The sequence below is a fragment of the Pinus tabuliformis genome, chromosome 1_1 (assembly GCF_031772625.1).
Source record: "Pinus tabuliformis cultivar Carrire ecotype Pingquan chromosome 1_1, CPIR1, whole genome shotgun sequence".
Lineage (NCBI taxonomy): Eukaryota > Viridiplantae > Streptophyta > Pinopsida > Pinales > Pinaceae > Pinus > Pinus tabuliformis.
In genome coordinates, this window is record NC_142297.1 from 537,370,324 (window position 1) to 537,391,916 (window position 21,593).

The 21,593-nt window shown below is 39.0% G+C and overlaps 1 pseudogene across 1 annotated transcript; it reads right to left on the minus strand.

Annotated features, from left to right (window-relative positions):
• Positions 1-2,538: 2,538 nt before the first annotated feature.
• Positions 2,539-4,703, minus strand: LOC149214176 (pectin acetylesterase 7 pseudogene; annotated as a pseudogene). The gene is made up of 2 exons (XR_016250058.1): positions 4,388-4,703; positions 2,539-2,645 (listed from the first exon to the last, which is right to left on the minus strand). The product of XR_016250058.1 is annotated as a pectin acetylesterase 7 pseudogene (transcript).
• Between the last annotated feature and the right edge of the window lie 16,890 nt (positions 4,704-21,593).

The window sequence follows — 21,593 nt, forward strand, 5'->3', positions numbered from 1 at the left end:
ATTATCTCCCTCACTCTCTCCCTCTCTCCACCCTCCCTATCTCTCTTCCCTTCTCTCCCTCCCTCTCTCTCCTCTCTCCCTCGCTTTCTCTCCATCTTTCCCTTTTCACTACCTTTCTCCTTCCATATCTATATATATTTCACTCTCTCTCCCTTCCTCGTCCTCTCCCTCTTTCTCTCTCTTCCCCTTCTCTCCCTTGTCACCTTCTCTCTCTCCAACTTTCTCTCTTGATGTCTTTCTTCTTCCCTCCCCCTCCAACTCTATCTCTCTCACCCTCCTTCTCTCCTCTCTCCCAAGTCCTGTCTCATTTCCTTCCTCTCTCTCCCTTTCTCTCCCACCTCCTTCTGTCTCCACCTTTTCATTATTGGGATGAGGAAAATTTCACGAATATTTGTAATGCTTTGGGTCAATATATTGATTGGGTCGAGACATAAGAAGGAATGTGATATTTTGTTTGGATTTGTGTTGAAGTGAATCTATATAATGGGATACCAATAGCAATAAAAATGTAGCTAGACAATTGGATTCATTATCAAAGGGTACATTATTCTGTGCAGTTTCAAGTTTGGATCGTTCTGGGGAATCAATCTATAGGCAATGAAGGCGTTCAATCAGCATCTGTCCGCGCAGCCATTTACAGCCAGATTTGTGGAGATGGTCATATGCCTAACCTTGTTCACTGCTATGGTCTCGGCGAAGCTACACACTCACATATTCGTTGTATGTCTTCCCACCTTCAATATTCTCCATGTAAACGTATATTATATTTTGGTAGAAAAAGGAGCTATATTGCGGGAGATTTTTCTGGTATTATTTGATTGCTTTATGGATGCACTTCATGGCCGTTCTGTCAATAACATTGATACACACATCGTAAATTCTTTCACACTAATTTCTCTAGGTAGTTGCCTCGGTTCATTGAAGGCAAGAGCTAACCAGCCAAACGGGATGAAGAACCTAGGCGAAATTTTATTCATAATCAGAAAATCGCAGTAAGCAAATCACAATAATATTCAGAAAATTTAACGTCCTCCCAAACCTGAGCTCTCCGTCCGCTTTGTTCTCGCCGTCTCTCTTCCTCTACTCTGCAAATTCAAACACACAACAAGGATTCTGTCATTGTCCTAGAACTGAGTTCCTTTTTTATTTGCAATCCAAATCTCAATCCAAATTTCAATTTCAATTACGCGCCACAGATCTCCAAATCTCTATTGTCCAAATTCTACTTCTAATCCACGGTTGACCTTGTGATCCTCATCCGCTGTCACACGGATCACGAAAACCTGCTTTCTATTACTATATGTAAAAGGAATGGAACGGAGACGAACGCCGATAGAGAGACGGAGTAGTCGACTGCCAACACATCGGTTGGAAAAGGTGCTTTTCTGAAACCGAAAACCGAGGAGGTTTGAAATGGTACAGGTGTACCCATGGGTTGGCATCAGGGGTTAAATTTGACGGGTGACCCTACCCGTCAAGGAATTTTTTTATGACGTTTTTATTTTTAAACTTCCCATCATATGACTTTTAAAATTTATTGTACAAGTTTCCATAATTGTTTTTGTATATCAACACAATCAACATATGCATATGGAATTGCTACAAATCTTAATTCATGCTTGTAAACAAGCCCTTCCTTATCACAAATTTTTAAAAAACCAAATTTAGAGGCATCTATAAATTTAGATAAATAACATGTGCATATACGGGTATACGGGGGTAATCGGTACATGATTCTACTGCTTTCTACTCAAGCTTATAATCTTTAAAAATCACTATATATTATCATAATAATATACCAGTCGAAGGTTGTGGATTAGTCCTGGAAGTTTTGGGAAGACAATTATATTGGATAAATTATCCAACATCATGTACATGTCATATTATCAAAATGAAGTGGACAGAATGAAAAGATAAATTCATTGTTTCTGAGTTTACTTTACCAATCACAGCCAACGGCTAAGTGAATAGCAATCAAAGGCTCTGGATCAGTGCTGAAAGTTTTGGGCCGATAATTATACGGGATAGGTTATCAAACATCATATACATATCATATTATCCAAATGAGGTGAATAGAATACAAAAGATAATTTCTTGGTTTCTGAATTTACTTTACAGGTCACAGCCAATCGGCCTGAAGAACTTACTATAGAAAATATCACTCCTTGAGATATAGGAAACAGCCATTCAATAATAATTGATAATGAGGAAGTGTTTCAATAGATAACTCTTCTTTGCATTGATAAAGGGTTTCTAATAAGAATTTGAGTTAAAAACACGGGAATGAAGAATAAATACCTGGATTTTTTGCTCTGCTGTTACCTAAGAGGCCCGAGAACTGTACTTGTTTACTCATGTATTTAGATGAACCCAGGCGAGTTTTCATCTGTGCAGAACATGTTGTTGCACCATGATCCCCCCTGAATCCAAATAAAACATCATGCTCATATAATGTTACCTCCTTTTTTTCCCTTTCGAATAAAGCAAAATTACTGGCTATAAATAAACAGAAACATGATCAAATGCAGGGCATGCATATTAGTCACTGATGTAAAATCTTGCCTCAAAGTGAACAAGCCAGTTTTTTACTCCAGATCCAAATCCCTTGCTCAAATGGTAGCCTGGTGGGCTTCCATCTAAACAAACTGCATGAAAAATATGGAACTTGAATAAGTTTATATATCTCATTTATAAGAAGATGCTCAGAAATTATGTAAAAAAAAACAGTTACAAACTTACAAGCTAAACCCATTTCTTTTACGATTCCATTGATTCACAATCACTGCGACATTCACAGATTAAAAATGTAGAAACTAGTTCTATCACTCCCTAACTCAAATACACAAAAATTTTGAACATTGCAACAACAAAAGGAAAATTAAGGACATGCAAGTGCCTAGGAAAAGAAAATCTAATCTCATTTGCTCTTTTGTCTGAACTTTGAGGGGATTAAACTACAAATGTTTGGGTATAAGAAATTCAAACTAAGTTATAAATGAAGAATATAGTTTAGTAGAGTGAGGCGTGTCTGCTTGACGATGGATAATTGTAAGATGCAAGAATCCTGCCATATTGTGAAGAGATAGTGGTTACTGTGAGCCCTACTCTATATACTATCGAGTAATTGCTAATGAAAAAAGTGTACTGTCCCATGATGAATGCATATAAAATCAATTTGCACATTAACAGCTCTGGACTAACCTATACCTTAAGGCTTGCATGAACTTGTATGAGTGCTTAACCTGTCAAGAGGGGGCACTTCATGGCAACGAGGTTAGTTCATGGCAAAGATAAGGGATGTGAGAGTACGCTCAAGCAAACGAAGGTCAAAATCATAGGGATACTAGAATCGAGAATGCTTTAAGAAAAACATACTGGTTCCTTGCTTCTGTCAGATAAACAAAACATCGAATCGACCGGGAACTATCACTATGTAAACACTTATACAATTCAGAAACTATCAGTATGCAAACACTTGAAAAATCCCGATTAGAAGCAAAGTCTCTTCATATGATGTTTGGGGATTTGCTATCAAACGCAAAGCTTATCCACTAAAATGCAAAACAGAGTTCCTTTAAAAGGTTTCAACAACTCTTAACTTAACTGGAAAGAATAAGCAAAAACTCACATATATGATTACAGACAATGAGGGCATCAAGTAGTGAAGAATGAGATTAAACGATGTCTGATATCATCAGCTCCAAATTTCCAATATGTCGATTCCTTTGAGGCCTAGTCTCATGATCATATAAGTGTCAGGGCAGGTACAGACATACAACATTGGCCATCAATGGCCTCCACAGATGCCTAAAGTCCACTACAATGTACTGCTGCTCAACTATATACAATGTTAGCCAAAGGAAGCAAACCTTTTAGGCTGTTTCTGATTTCTTTTACACTTGTTCATGCTGTTTGAATTAGAGAGTAGAGTCTGTCATTTCTTCATATACACAACCACGGATTAAGAAGTTTTTGTTATAACTTTTTTGGATCTTTTTGAAGAAGGTGAGTGGAGATCGCAACTGTACAGATCATAATGATTGAAATTCATCTGTAACCGCTAGGAACTTTCAATGCCACATTAAAATTGTAGGTACTTATGCCACCATAAAATTGTCTGTACTCAATAGCATGAAGTTACTTTTGAACACTGAACTTTGCCAACCAGAATCAAAATTAGACTATTGCAGAGCCCTTTTTATGATGCTTGAACCCAAAAAAAATTGACACTTTCAATTTCAAAATGTGCGCCTCTTACAAAAATTTTCTAAGCTCGGAAATTTACTGAACCACTTTTCATGAAACCAAAACAAACACTGGCAGTGAAACAGGGGCTTAAATTTAAAATAAAAATATATACCCATAAACAAGAGAAAATGGTACTTACCAGCTCCTTTGGCCACGACATCTTCCACCAAAGTCAGATCCACCAAAAATGCATTCGTTGACACAACCATCAGAACCAGTACTCCCATAGCAAACCAACAGTCGGCGAAATCTGACATGTTTTTGTCCACCATTTTGCCAATCTAAACAGAACCCAAGTTAGGACCAACGACAATCGTAGCCAAGCCCAGTTGGCATAAAGCCAAGAGGATACTTCTGGACGAAACCCAAATGGGAAAAATCCCCAAAGAAGCAGCAGTTATGACACCAAATCTATCACAGAGCGAAACTAGCAACTTAAAGCACGAAACCGAATTCAGAACATGAATCACTTTAAGTTTTAACTTACGGGTGCCAGGTGGATTGGTTAAATATATATATATATTAAAACTTTTAATTTTTAAACCTGCCCGTCATATTGACGTTTTTAAAAATTAATGGCACGTTGCACATGACGTGGAGATTTGAAATCAAAATGTATTTTACGGGTAAAAAGGCTAAATACGGGTATACGGGCGTCAAATTTAACCCCTGGCTGGCATGGATGCAAGATGAGGTGTTTTGGCGGTCATCGGAAAATTCGGCAAGGAAGCCGACCATGAGCCCATGACCCGCTCACATACATAAATGCGCCAGCCTACATAGGGGCATTTAATACCCAATGTATGGCTGGTTAGCTCTTGCCTTTAGTGTGTGGTCGAGAGAATCTCTCAACCACACTACTGTACGTCTAAGATAGAATTCCTATCTTGCCTGTATAAATATGTGTATAATTTCCTTAATGCAATATATAGAATATATTTGTGTGTGTGCTATTTTATCTATTAAAACCCATGTAACAGAAAAAAAGAAAGAAGAAACAGAAATCATTATCATATCGAGTAGGTTATCCAAGAGCATTAAATATACCCTATCGTTCCAATGGGGTAGTCGAGAACGGAGTCTTAGCGACAAAACCTGGAAAATTCCCTACATGAAAAGTCGTGTGGGAGGGGGTAAGATAAAAGCAACTATATTAAATGCAAAACAAAAATGATACATTATGGTTTCGAAATTGATGGAATGAAAATGAATAACTGATTATAACTTGGGTGAAGAACTCGAGACACCAACTCAATTATAACTTTATGAAAGGAAAACGAACCCTCTCGTTCCAAAGAAGGCTAAAATCTGCAAGGAGAAAACTCTTAAAAGGTAAAAGACAAACATGGAATTCCAAGAATAAACTTGCACTCGTCCGTAATAGATTATAAAACATACCAAGAGGAGTCTGCGAATGACGAAATTCTGATCGACCTCCAAAAAGGAGGACTACCTCACAAGGGAGGTCGGTGTGCTAAAAAGCCCCTACATCAGCGACAACAAATACCAATGCGAAGGGTGGGCAAGGTTTTAACTAATTCGAGAGAAACCACACTAAATTAGTTGACAACATCACAAAAGAAATGCTACTTCCCATCTTAGAGAATAGAAGTATATCGTTCCGATGGCAGGGAGGCATGGAAGCAGAGACCATGGAAAATCACTATTGGGGTGTACCCAATTTCAGACGGCTGAACCTATCATTAAGTCCGTCCCTCAAGGCACGTGAGTACAGGTGTAATCTCAAGCAACGAAATCAAATATCTTCGTTGAAATATGGAACGAGGAAATATCTACCACATTTCAAATCAAGGAGACTAGGAAAAAATATATTCCAGCTCATGAATGTCCCCCGCCTTGTAAACCTTAATAGGTGGATTCAATTACATGATCTTATAATTGAAGGGGTGGTAATAAAGAATATCAAACCTTGTAGTTTTATATATAAGCCTTATGATGACAGGGGGTATCACGATACCAAAATGGTAAGAGCTAGAGGTATATACCACGTCGGACTTGGCTCATGTTAAAAGATGGATATATAAGATTTAGAAAAAAAATTATCGTAGGTTGGCTTGAGGTACATGACATATGCCATAAACATTTATTTCTTTAAAGATGGATATACAAGATTTAGAAAATTTTTTATCGTAGGTTAGCTTGAGGTACATGGCATAGCCATGAAACATTTATTTCTTTAAAGATGGATATACAAGATTTAGAAAAAAATTTATCATAGGTTAACTTGAGGTACATGACATATGCTATGAAACATTTATTTCTTTAAATGATGTTTTTTTTTGCAAATAATAGTATTTAGAGTCAACATTCTTTCCACCATTAGTATTAGTATTATGTATCATGCACATTTATATTTAAGAATTTTTCATAGACTTTTCCTCCATATGTCAATGTTTCAATTTCTATCATAAGTTGCAGTAGTAATTCATTATATACAAATCCTCAACCCAATAACATTAATTGGGTCATTTTTCTTATTTCTTCAACATTTAATCAAGCCTTCACTTCTCTTAATTATGATAGTTCTCCATATTAAAATTATCCAATATCATGTTTAAACAATTTTTTGAAACCAAATTATATAGTTCTTAATTTGCTATTCTTATAATACACAACCAAATGAACACTTTCTTCATACACATGAAATTAGATTTCTTGAAAATATTATTTTCAAAGGACAACATATAAATTTTATTCAAAATAATAATCAATAATTGAGAACCTTTTATAGAAAATTAAATAGATCTTTCTCTTGTTGCTACTCATGAACAACTACAATCTATCTAGACTATTTTCATATCTTCACCCTAAAATATCTACCATTTACATAAACACTTCTTACTAATAATATTTTTAAAATGTGTATAAAAACTACTGTTACTAACCAATCATTGTTAATAATATATAGACAGTTCAGATATATACTACCATAACCAATATTCAACTTAAAAGTAAAACTCTTTTAATAATAAAGAGCATCAATCTTAAACAAATAGAATGATTACTTATGTCACAATCAATATTAAACATGTTATAGGCTTTCAAACACTTTTTCATGTTTATAATTTAAAAGGTGTGAGAAAAATACATAACAAACTAAACAATGTTCTTTAAGGGAACTCATAATGTTTAAATTTGTTCCACTAAACCCTTCAACAAGATTATCTAAAAATTTATACCGATTTATCCAAAATAAATCTATTTTAAAAATAAAGCTCCTCAATTAAAAGATGGCCAATTGCATGCACAAGTTTATTAAACCTCCAAATTTTCATATTTAAGAGATTTCCTTAAGTTATTTTCCCCTTGATTACACTTGTATATTCACATTAAAGGTAGAAAGTAGACTTTATAATAAAATACTCAATTTTATACTTAAATATAATACAAATCAAATACCAATGTCTCCCAAGAAAACAAAACAGTGCACCATATTGAGATGGAGGAGGGATGTAATCTAAATAGGCTAAGTGTTACCATTACCTTGAACATCTAAGTATGTGGAGATAAGTGTTTCTTCAGCCATAACAATCATTAAAAAAAAATCCTTAAATTAATTATTGGTTCATACTAAAAGTTTATAAAAATATATTAAAGTTAAGTATACATGTAGTATATCAATACCTTAAAAAACAACTACTTATTCTTAAATAAAAGAAACTAAGTAGATCAAGGACGTGGTGCTTATTCAAACACATGTATAGTGTAGAGTCTGGTCTGAACCATTTGATATACTATTTTTAAGGTAATTGTGGGCGTCTCATGGAAAAAGTAAGTGGAAGACAATAATCAACTCAATTGGTGACTTCTGAACCATTTTATATATGGGTGTAAGACAATTGTTGGGGTTTCATGGAAAAAGTAGGTGGAAGACAATAATGAAATTAATTGGTGAGTAATGAATGGATATGATTAGGATAATTCTCAATTTTTTTGTGCGAGAAAGTTTCGATAAGGATTTTAAGTAAGATCGAAATCGTTGATGATTTGCAAGTACTTAAATTTAGAGTTTTTGAACGTCTTATTTTGAACGTCTTATTTTAACTATAGAATGGTATTACATAAAAAGTAATAATGAGAGGAGAAATTATGACATATGGTGATGGAAATTATCACCAACAACTGAATTTTACTTTAAATTTTATTTTAGAAATTTACATTTTTAAATTTTATTTTAGAAATTTACACTTAATAATATTGGGAACCAGATTATGGTAACTAAATTTACAGTATATTGGATCACGAATGACACTATATCTCATCCCTAGTTATAGTGTTTCTAAGTTTATTCAAAGGAGTTATTCCATATGTTGTTAGGAGCAACTAAAACTGTAGGCTAGAAAAGGAACAATGATGTAGATGAAGGGTTGAGGTCTAGGAGGAAGGAAATGATTTACTATAATTCATTATCACAATAGTAGGCATCCTCCAGATCTAGGAAAAATAAGAAGATCTAATAATCAAAATTACATGGAAGGAAAAATAATCAAATATAATTAAAAAAAAAGTGAGAGAAATGGAAAAAATAATCATTTAAAAAAAACATTATAACATATGTAAAAACCAAACTCTAGATAAAATTCATTCTTAAATAAATAACTCACTTCATTAACATACTAGCTATTTTAAAATAATTTTGTATAAACATAACTAGTGCTATTTTACAAATCACATATTTTAATCCATATCTTTAAAATAAATAATATATATATATATATATATATATATATATATATATATATATATAACTAACTAAAAACATAATTATCTGACTACCCAATGCCCATTATCCATATCATTGACTCCAATAACGGTTTCTTAAAAGTTTATGCTTAAAAAGGGCCAAACTCTCTCGATATTTCCCTTGCTTTCCAGACTATATATATATATATATATATAAACATTAGTATCATTGTTGTATTGCTCAAACAATAAATAAATCAAAGTAAAATATGAAAAATAAAACATAGATTCTGCGTGCGTATGTCTTACTGAAAAGATCAGATGGGTAAAAAAATCCATTGAGACTAATTTGGTGTAAGGCATCATGATCATTTACTGCTATGGGTTCAACTGGTTAAAGTAAGACCTCTGTAACTCGTTCAGCCATAAAGAAGGTGATCCATTCACGCAGCATTCCTTAGAGTTTAACATTTTGTGCATGACATGAACATGGCTCTCTCTATGCATGGCACTTGGCTAAGAGACTCATCTCAGAGATGTCTCTATATGCATAGCCTTGTGATCTCTAACATAGTTTGAGCTCGTTAAACTGGCACATTTTCGGCAACGCATTCAACCAAAGTTCAGGTAATATATTAACGCTTTTTCTTCCAATTCATTCAATCTAAACATTGAATTTAGGCGTGTCATATGAACTCCAGGTTGGGTAGTCCAGGGTTACAGAAGGAAACATACAATAATATTCCTTCCAAGGAAAAAAAAATTCAATTTCATCACTTGGAATAAGGCAGTGTGGGGTTGGGAGATAGTTACGAAACTCCAATGTTTTGAGTGATTGGCTATCCATTAAAACGTTCCCACTTGGTATAATTTACACAGCAGAGGGTTTCAAGGGCCGGGAATATGTTCCATGTGCAGGATGCATGATCAGGAGGTTGATCATATTTTCTAAGATGAGGAGGTTGATTATATTTTCAATGGATGTTTGTTCGCCAGGTAGGTATGGTCTGGGATGATGGCCGTTTTTAAGCTGGGTCATTTGAGAACTCAAAATTCTCTTGAAAACGGTATGGTTTACACAGAAGAGGGTTTCAAGGGCCGGGAATATGTTCCATGTGCAGGATGCATGATGAAGACGTTGATTATATTTTTATTGGATGTTTGTTATCCAGAGAAGTATGGTCTGGGATGATGGCCTTCTTTAAGCTACGTCAATTGAGAACTCAAAATTCTCTTGAAAACTTTCTCATGTGGTCTAAAGACATGCCTGTCTACCATTCCCTCCCATTCTATTTCATTTTAGCCAAAATTCTCTTGAAAACTACCTTCTCATATAGTCTAAGGACATGTCTGTCTACCATTCCCTGCTCTTCTATTTCATTTGAGCCATATGGAGAAGTCGAAATGGGTGGCTGCTAAAGATCATCCTTTTTGCCTGAGATTGGTTCTAAAAAGTCTGTACATTCACAAGAATATTAATAATCAACACAAAAGGTGTGGTTTTGGTGATGTCATTATCCTGGAGCACATTTACCATTTCTGGTGGCAGGGAGGGAAGGGGATTGGTTCTAAAGAGTCTGTACATTCACAAGAACATCAATAGCCAAAACAAAAGGTATGGATGTGGTGATGTCATTATCGTGGAGTACATTTACTATTTCTTGTGGCAGGGAGGGAAGGTGTAGCGACCTGCGGCTCTGCCCGGACGCGCAATGTAGCGACCTGCGGCTCTGCCCGGGCGCGCGCCCCTCCGACACATGAAAACAGCGAAGTGCGAGCGAACCATGAAGTGCGATGGTTAATATGCGCAAAGTAATGGGGAGCTCGCCCACTTATAAGGCAGCTTGCCTTATGTTCAGGCCGACCATTGGAGCGAATCATTGTTGGGTAGGCCGACGATAGATTGGAGCAAATGGTGGTGAGTTATAACATATTGCAGCGTCGGCCAAGAGTTAAACGCACGAGTTGGATAGCGTATATATTGGAGCGACCTGCGGTTCATTTGCAACAACACTCATCGCTCTTGCTTCATCGCACAACAAGTGCGCAGATAAAAGGTGCGACGAGGAGTAAAGGACGAGTTGGTGGATGAGCCCGCCGAGTCGGGCAGCGATCAGGGTGCGAGTCGAGTTGGTGGTTCGGCGGTGCACACGGTGCCCACGTTACATCGCATTGGTGACCGGGTTGTGGTCGGGTGTGGGTCGTGCACGGTGTGCCCACCCGCCCAACGCCGAGTTAGGGCGTGCACGGTGATAGACTTGGATGGGCGAAGGTCGAGCTGATGGTTATCGGCGGTGTGCTCGGCGCCCGCATTATATCGCATTGGTGACCGGGTTGTGGTCGGGTGTGGGTCGTGCACGGTGTGCCCACCCGCCCAACGCCGAGTCGGTGCACGGTTGTGGACTTGTTGTGTGTTGGCGGTGGGTCGTGCACGGTGCGCCCACCCGCCCAACGACACGAGGCTGTATATTGTATATTGTAACTTGGTTTTCGGTGGAGTCTTGGCAGACTGCCGTGCGGTCGTGCACGGGCGGGCGCCCTCCGTTTGTAAACATTACAATTATAATAAAAGATGATTATTATCATATTACCGTGTTGATTATTATTGTCATGTTGATTTTATTATCAAGCATTGTTAATTGTTTCTGCACGTTAATGATATAAATTCGTAATGGTTATGAATTGTAAGGCGTAGTCCGCAAACTTTGTTAACGCTGGAACATCTTAATAACTTAGGCGGTGCCGCACCCGCCCAATTAAGAAAAAAAAGAATTGGGGGCGTGACAGGTGGTATCAGAGCAAAGGTTGCTCGTGACAAAGATGATATGATGAAGCCTGATAGAGCAGGGTTGCTCATGACAGGTGAAGCTGATAAGACTATGGAGAAAGCATGGATGAACCGTCTGGGGTTCGTGGACTTGATGGTTCATGGCAAGACCATTCAAGCCCTGGTGGACACAGGTGCCACACATAACTTTATGACGACACGGTTAGCAAAAGAGGCTGGGCTGACGATCACCCCATCAAATATGGAGGTCAAGGCAGTGAACTCTAGAGCTAAGGTGGCGGGTTTGGTACACGATGTACCTGTGCAGATAAAAGATTGGAAAGGTCAGTTGGACTTCACGGTGATGGAGATGAATGACTTTGATATGATACTTGGGCAGGATTTCTTGAAAGGCAACAAAGCTATTGTTGTCCCTTTCTGTGATGAGGTGGTGCTGGTTGGACAGTCACAAACTTGGACTTTGCCCACTCATGGGCAAAGGAAGGAAGTCAAGGTGCAACATGTTTCGGCACTAAGTTTGGAGAAGGCCATGAAGGACTCAAGTATGGATACATATGCGGTGATGTTCAAGGATGTTGAAGGTGATGGAGTAGGGACGCCTGTTCCAGCTGAAATATTCGAGGTACTTACCAAGTATGCGGATTTGATGCCTGATGAGCTTCTAAAGAAACTTCCACCAAGGCGTGCAGTGGACCATAGCATTGAGCTTGAGCCAGGGAAGCAGCCCCCGGCCAAAGCACCTTATCGATTGTCAGGGCCTGAATTGGAGGAATTGAAACGCCAGTTAAAGGAGTTGACTGAGGCCGGTTTCATTAGACCTTCAAGGTCCCCTTATGGAGCTCCGGTATTGTTCTAGCGAAAGAAGGATTTGAATGAGCTATGGATGTGCTGTGATTACCGTGCATTGAACAAGCAGACAGTAAGGAACAGGTATCCTTTGCCATTGGCTGCTGATTGCTTTGACAAGCTTGCGAAAGCCCGAGTGTTTTCCAAGCTGGACTTGAGGCATGGATATTATCAGGTGCGGATAGCTGAAGGAGACGAGAAGAAGACTGTGATAGTAACAAGGTATGGTAGCTTTGAGTTCCTTTTTATCCCATTCGGGTTGTGCAATGTTCCTGCTACGTTTTGCACTTTGATGAATGATGTCCTACGACCATACTTAGATTCGTTCGTAGTAGTATACTTGGACGATATAGTGGTGTTCAGTGACAACATGGAGGATCATAAGAAACACTCAGCGATGGTATTTGAGGCACTGAGGACAAATCAGTTGTTCTTGAAGAAGTCGAAGTGTGTGTTCGCTCAGACCAAGATTCCGTTCCTTGGACATATTGTTGGTCAAGGGAACATACGGATGGAGCCGAGCAGAGTGAAGGCGATCGAGGACTGGGTTGAACCGAAGAATGTCCATGAGATGAGGGTGTTCTTGGGCATGACCAACTACCAACGGAAGTTCGTAGAGGTGTACTCCAAGGTGACATCGGCACTGACATACTTATTGAAGAAAGACAAGAGATGGAGTTGGACGAGCAAATGTCAAGAAGCATTTGATGACTTGAAGAAGAGGATGGTTACAGCATCGATACTGAAGTTGCCTGACTTCGAGAGACCATTTGAGGTACACACAGATGCTTCAGATTTTGCCATAGGAGGGGTTCTTATGCATGATGGGCATCCAGTGGCGTATGAGAGTCGGAAGTTGCAGGATAGAGAACAAAGGTATCCAGCTCATGAGAAAGAGATGACTGCCATCATCTATTGTCTTCATGTGTGGAGGCATTACCTGATTGGGAAGCCGTTTGTTGTCAAGACTGACAACGTTGCAGCAAGTTATTTTTCATCACAACTGAAGCTTTCTGCAAATCAAGCTCGTTGGTAGGACTTCTTGGCAGAATTCGACATGACTATCGAGTATAGACCGGGTAGACACAATGCGATAGCAGATGCCCTTAGCAGGAAGGGACAACTTGCAGCATTGGAGGAGGAAGAAGACCGGGTAGCAAGAGGTAGGAGTCGAGTTTAGACGTCAGAAGAGATGCAGAATAAGATCAAAGGAAGTATTGAAACCGATACTTTGGCGCAGAATATAGTGAAGTAGATAAAGGAAGGGAAGACACGGAAGTTATTTCTGCAAGACGGGTTCTTGTTCTTTGGGAACCGACTCTATGTCCCAAAGTCATCTGGACTCAGGAGACACCTTTTGAAGGAGTGCCACAATTCTCCGTGGGCTGGACACCCAGGGCAGCGTCGTTCTTTGGCATTGCTGGAGAGGGGATTCTTTTGGGAGAAGATGAGGGAGGATGTGGAGGAGTATGTACACACGTGCATCATTTGTCAGCAGGACAAATCGGATACTCAGAGGCAAGGAGGACTGTTGCAGCCTTTACCAATTCCAGAGAGACCATGGATGAGTGTCTCGATGGACTTCATCACTCAGTTACCACAGGTGTAGGGTATAATGGGATTATGGTCGTGGTCGATCGTTTTTCCAAGTATGTTGTCTTTGTTCCTACAAAGATACCTTGTGGAGCTGAGCGGACAGTGGAGTTGTTCTTTAAGAACATAGTGAAGTATTGGGGAATGCCGTTGAGTATTGTGTCGGATAGGGATCCGCGTTTTATAGGGAGGTTTTGGACCACATTGTTCAAGTTGGTCGGGACAGAGTTGTTTATGAGTTCAGGTTACCATCCGCAGACAGATGGGCAGACCGAGAGGATCAACGCATTGCTGGAGGACTACTTGCAACATTATGTGACGGCTGATCAGAAGAATTGGCCCGAACTCTTGGATATTGCTCAGTTTAGCTACAATATTCCAAAGAGTTCTGCGACGGGGTATAGTCCATTTGAGTTGGTAAATGGATAGATGTCGGTTGCACCGCATACCATAGTGATGGGAGGCTTCTTGAGAAGCCCTCATGTGAAAAGATTCTTGAAGGCTTGGGAGGAAACCTTGGAGTTAGCACGGTTACGCTTGCACGATGCTGCAAGGAGGATGAAAAAGTATGCTGATCGTGGGAGACGGGAAGCACACTTTGGTGAGGGGGATATGGTGTTTATCAGGATTACCGGGGAGCAGTTTCAGCCAGCCAAGGGGACGACGAGCAAACTGACACGGAAATATGAGGGACCGTTCCCGGTAAAAAGGAAAGTAGGGGAAGTTGCTTATGAGCTGGAGCTTCCACGCCATATGAACATGAAACGCCCAGTTTTTCATGTGAGCCAGTTGAAGAGATGTCAACTTGATTCAGACCATCCAGAGAGAGTTGAACAGATGAGAGGACCAGCCGGGATTGTGGACAGACCAGGGCTAGAGTTGGAGAAGATTGTGAGTCTCAGAACTACTGGTGTTGGTTGCCACCGATGACGGGAATTTCTTTGCAGATGGAAGGATGCACCAGAGGAGGAGAGCTAGGAGACGGAGGATTCACTTTGGAGATGGAAGGAAAAGATTGCGAAGTATGACAGGAAGTTGAAGAGAAGAGCAGGAATTGTCGGGACGACAATGACTTCTGGTGGCGGAGAATGTAGCGACTTGCGGCTCTGCCCGGACGCGCGATGTAGCGACCTGCAGCTCTGCCTGGGCGCGCGCCCCTCCGACACATGAAAACAGCAAAGTGCGAGCGAACCATGAAGTGCGATGGTTAATATGCGCAAAGTAATGCGGAGCTTGCCCACTTATAAGGCAGCCTGCCTTATGTTTAGGCCGACCTTGGAGTGAATCATTGTTGGGCAGGCCGACCATTCGAGCGAATCATTGTTGGGCAGGCCAACGATAGATTGGAGCGAATGGTGGTGAGTTATAACATATTGCAGCGTCGGCCAAGAGTTAAACGCACGAGTTGGATAGCGTATCTATTGGAGCGACCCGCGGTTCATTTGCAACAACACTCATCGCTCTTGCTTCATCGCACAACAAGTGCGCAGATAAAAGGTGCGACAAGGAGTAAAGGACGAGCTGGTGGATGAGCCCGCCGAGTCGGGTAGCGATCCGGGTGCGAGTCGAGTTGGTGGTTCGGCGGTGCACACGGTGCCCGCGTTACATCGCATTGGTGACCGGGTTGTGGTCGGGTGTGGGTCGTGCACGGTGTGCCCGCCCACCCAACGCCGAGTCAGTGCGTGCATGATGATAGACTTGGACGGGCGAAGGTCGAGCTGATGGTTATCGGCGGTGCACCCGACGCCCACATTATATCGCATTGGTGACCGGGTTGTGGTCGGGTGTGGGTCGTGCACGGTGTGCCCGTCCGCCCAACGCCGAGTCGGTGCACGGTTGTGGACTTGTTGTGTGTTGGCAGTGGGTCGTGCACGGTGCGCCCACCTGCCCAACGACACGGAGTTGTATATTGTATATTGTAACTTGGTTTTCGGTGGAGTCTTGGCAGACCGCCGTGCGGTCGTGCACCAGCGGGCGCCCTTCGGTTGTAAACATTACAATTATAATAAAAGATGATTATTATCATATTATCGTGTTGATTATTATTGTCATGTTGATTTTATTATCAAGCATTGTTAATGGTTTCTGCATGTTAATGATATAAATTCGTAATGGTTATGAATTGTAAGGCGTAGTCCGCAAAGTTTGTTAACGATGGAACATCTTAATAACTTAGGCGGTGCTGCACCCGTCCAATTAAGAAAAAAAAGAATTGGGAGCGTGACAGAAGGGAACTAATAATAGAGCTGAGTTTATTGCGGGTGTTTTTACTTTCGTAAAACGGCTGGGGCTGGACAAAATTTATGTACATAGAGACGGGAGGTGTATTATAGACTGGGTCAAAGATTACATCCATTTCAACTACCATATTTTATCAAATTCGATGAGACACATCATGATTCTAAAACCTCCTTGCAAAGCATTATAGACACTCACATCTACAGAGAACAAAATCAGATTGTTGATATTCTTTCAAAAGAGAGAATCAAATCAGAAACAAGTATGTATTTTTATGCGGCATATATTCGGGACAGACTCATGTATGCAGTTTGTTTCGACATCAATTAAGAATTTATCATAGCATTTTGTAGTAGAAGTTTGTTCCTTAATACCGTTTAGGGAACCAAATACCTTTTTTGTTTTAAATAGATGAAAGGATGTCTCAAGGCTGTCTCAGAAATGAAACTTTTGTATGGAATCTAAGAGAAAGTACTCGAAACTTTTGAATAGATCGAAGGATGTCTCAAGGCTATCTCAGAGACGAAACTTTTGTAGGTAATCTAAGAAAAAGTACTCTCTTTTTATTAATGAAAGGAAAGCTTTTTTTCGTATTGAAAAAAGTCCATGGTTACAGAAAAAAAAGTCTAAAAGCTTCGCATCAAATTGTAGATATCGCAATTCCCATAACTTACACTCTTTTTATGGTGCCCTACAAAATTCTTAATATTCCCATTCATCACAATTCCTAAATTTAAATTACTTAATATACATTGTTTTGCACATATAATTAATATACCTTCTTTAACAAATTTAATATTTTGCTCTTTGTTTTGTCTTTTGCTTGGTGCATATGTAAACGTTTTCTTGGTCTGTCGACGTCGACAACCTGCTTCAAATCCAAGTGTCGAATCCCGGCTACTAATAAAGTGAAAGACTCAACCTCCAAAACTGTAATTGATGCAGGCAATCGAACAAGGAACAAATACTAATTTTACTACAGAGTAGGCGCAGAACCTTCAAAAGATAGATGCTAAATTTTAAAGATATAGCTATGCAACCTGATTTTCGTCGATCAGGGGCGAGAGGCGTAGTGCACTGTGGGCAGAGAGTCTGCAAGAACGAAATATTTGAGTGGTTGGTGGACAACTTAGTGGATCTCGTGCTAACATGGAAACAGAACAACAGATATTCGAGTTTTCTGCAGCAACTGATCACCATCTCATTAACATCGATGGGTAAGACATTCACACAGACTGGTAAAAGTTGTGAGTACATTTGGAAACGCTCGTGTGGTATGGCATGGCAGGTGGCATTTCAATGGCCTGCAACTTCCAATACTGACAACGCCATGATCAATAATGTTTTTTCAGAATGCTTCTATCTGGACATTCAGGTGCATGCCTTGAGATAAAGGTCTCTCTACAGTGGTGGCAGAGTCGCTGTAATAGCAGAGTCAGCTGAAACTCTGGCACAGGGCACACCTGAAGAAAGCTCTCTACATACTGACTGGAAGTGCAGGTCTGAGAGTTTTGATGAACGGACCACAAAGGCCTAGTCTTTTTTGTGATAAAGACTGCTCGGTCCCTACCAAGTATCTCGGCAATTTATTAGGCGGCATGTGGAGACGTTTCAGAGGAAGCATGCATGCGGATTCCGCGATTGCACATCCAGTGGTTTCCTCATAATAGACTGATCAAAGTCTGGTTTATGCAAGACAAAGGTGCGCACTATTGGCTCATCTTACACCCCCAATATGGATTCTGGGGGACATTTGGGAATGTGCATACTTGATGATTCTGGCATCTGTTGCCATATTGATCATCCTCTTCCAAAGAGGCAAAGAGGATAAGAATTCAGGAAAACATAAAAATACATTGGAGAAATCGCCTTGACAATCGGGATATAAACAGATTCTCTGATAAACAATCGGCTGGTTGTATTTCACATACACAGATTTCTCTAATAAACAACCGGGTGGTTGTATTTCACATAAAGGGTCACATTTCCGAACCTATGTTACCAGAAACAAGAAACGGGAAACGGAACGGGAAACGAGAACGGTACGAGAAACGAGGTTTGGAGGTTTCGCATATAAGAAACGAGGAGAGATAAAAACACCATATTAAAGGTGAACAATATAAACAAAGCATTAATCATAAACCTGCAATGTTTCTGCTCATGAAATTGTAAAAAAGCAATTGTAAATACTAATTTAGTTTTAAGAAGGAAGTGATAATTTTGTAGATCAAAAAATTTAGCCATCATTAATTCCAAGAAAATAGAAAACATTGATAAGAATAAGAGATTTGAAATATAAATAATTAAATTTGTTCTTTTGAATATATATGTATCTCTAAAGTCACTTCCAACAATTCATATCAAAATGCAAGTAAACCTAATAATCTAGATTTTGAAGCTCATTTTCTGGAATAGTTGTTGAGCTTGAGCCAATTCCAAAAGAATTATTTTGGTCAATAAACTTCATGGTATCATCAAGAATGTCTTCAACATTGTCTTGTAGCACCTCAAGTGGAAGCTCATCATTTTCGTCATCTTGTGAACCACCATAATCCCACATTCTCGTGGGTCCAGTTTTGTATTCTAGTTGTTGTCGAGATAACAAACGTAGATTTGAGTGTACAAACACCAAATCTTGTGCCATTTTTGTGCCTAGGCGATTCCTCTTCGTTGAATGGATGAAAGCATATTCACTCCAATTTCTTTCACATGCAGAGGAACTAGTCACCTGTATAATAAAATTAAAATTATGTTAGTCATAGTCAATCAATAAATCTTATAAGATAAATAATCCAAAATGAGCTTTAGAATTAATTGTTTAAACAATAAATCAATACATTAAAAGTATTTGTTATTAAGAATACCTGTGAAAGCAAACGGATAGCCAAACGATGAAGCAAGGGGGTCCCTGTACCATATTGTATCCAGAAGTCGATGGGTCCAAGTTGTTGTCTGTTGTATGCACAATCTTCATTTGCAAAGTGGTCTTCTGATCTCAAATACTTTCCTAACTCAAACCGTAAAGCAGTGCGATCATGACGATTGTAACACCTACTTATAAACGTGTTCCAGTTTTGCATAACCTCTACATCTGACGATGGTCTCTTATGAAACCATTTAGGATTGAGTAAAAATGCAATTGAATGAAGAGGGCTATGAAGCACTTTCCACCTTGTCAGACTAAGTTCCAACACTTCATTTATGGTGTCTTTGTCAATCCTAGAATTTTCATCTTCCATTATGTCATGAATCTTCTCTCTCATTTGATCCATGCTCTCAAAGACATCCCCTAAGCATGGTTGATCACTATCAAATATGCGAAGGGTGGAAACAATAGGTGTAATAAGGGCGACAATATCCTCCACTCTCCTCCAAAAATTCTCTGAAGAAAGACCAATAATAATGTCCTCAACTTTTAGGCCATCCCCAGTATGAGAACCCTTCCACCTTTGCCAATCCATTGATACCACCATCTCTCTCAAAGATTGATGCATTTTAATAAGGCGTTGAAGCATAATGAAAGCAGATGCAAATCTAGTCTCGGCACATCGAAGAAGCTGAAGTTTTGCATATTTCCTATAAATTGCTATGGATGATGCATGATTAATAATAAAGTGTTGTAGCATCTTTGCTTCAGTTATAGTTTTATCAACCCATGCAATGTTATTAATATCTTTCAAGAGCAAATTCAAGCAATGCACAGAGCAAGGAGTCCAAAAAATTGTTGGATATTCATCCTCAATCAACCCACCAGCAAGGATATTGTTTGAGGCACTATCTGTAACAATTTGGACCACGTTTTCTCTACCAACCTCCTCTATTGCCTCTTTGAGGAGACCTGTTAGATATGGACCATCTTTTGTCTTTCCTGTAGTATCATAGGATTTTAAAAACAAAACTCCTTTTGGGCTGGAAACCAAAATATTGATAAGGGGACGATGGTTAACATCTGTCCAACCATCTGAGACAATGGAGACCCCAGATTCCTTCCAACTATCTCTAATGTCTTGAAGTCTAGCTTCAACCCGAGCCATCTCTTCAGGTAACATGGTTGTCCTCATCTTTTCATAACTAGGAGGCTTGTAACCTTTAGGAGCATTGCTAACTAGATCCCTTACTATTTCTTTCCAATAAGGAGACCTACAAACATTAAAAGATATGCCATTTGCAAAAAAAAATCGTCCAATGGATGCATCGAGATTTGCCCTTCCTTTTACATCCCATAAGCTTTGAAGGTGAGAAACAGAAACTTGATGTTGAGAATAAGAGTGTGGACCACCAATTGTCAATCCACTAGGATTGTTGTTAGCTTGAACTAAACCTTCAACAATATGTCTAAGCTTTTCAAGTTCATTAGATTGCTTAATTAGAGAAGCTTTTTCTGTTTTAGGTACACTGTCACATAAAGCTGATTGTTCTTTTTTCCCCATTCCAAGTAAATGCCATCGAACTCTTCCTACATTCCCCGTTTTTTGTTTTTTACAATAAGGGCACAACCAAACCTTTGAACCAAATGATCCACTTGATCCTCCACTATAAGATTGAGTGCATTTCACAGCTGCCCATAACCTTGCCTCAAAGGCTTTTTTTGCTTCTTGATATTCTTTGCTTTGGATTTTTTTGGATGCCTCTATGGAAGATTTCTGTTGGGAAAGGGGCAGTCTACTTTGTGACATTGGTGAACTTTCTTCCATTGCAATGAGAAATGAGTGAAATAAAAATAAATGATTCTCCTTTGCAACCAATTTTAATATGCACAATTTATATTTGAAAATTAGTTACAGAAAATAAAATTAAAAAACTGACACCTAATTAGAAAAATATAATTAACTAAAAATTTGAAGAGAAAATCAAAGAAAATTTTGGAAAACTTAAACAAAATAAAATTATTTATATTTTTTCAAATATTCAAAAATATAAATCACCTTACTTCGAGCATTGGAGGGACTAGCTCCAGAGAAAAGGACTAGCTCCTGATCTCATTCATTTTACAAAATCCCATGATACATGGCTTCAGTGATATTTTAATAACTTATAACTACTTGTTCCATAACTCACTCTCTCTCTAAATATATGTGTGTGTGGGGCTATGCACTAGCAATAATTAGGTATGTTAATTGGTAACATTGAGTTCTCCTATTCATTTTTCCTTTTTACTTAAATACGAGTTGGATAT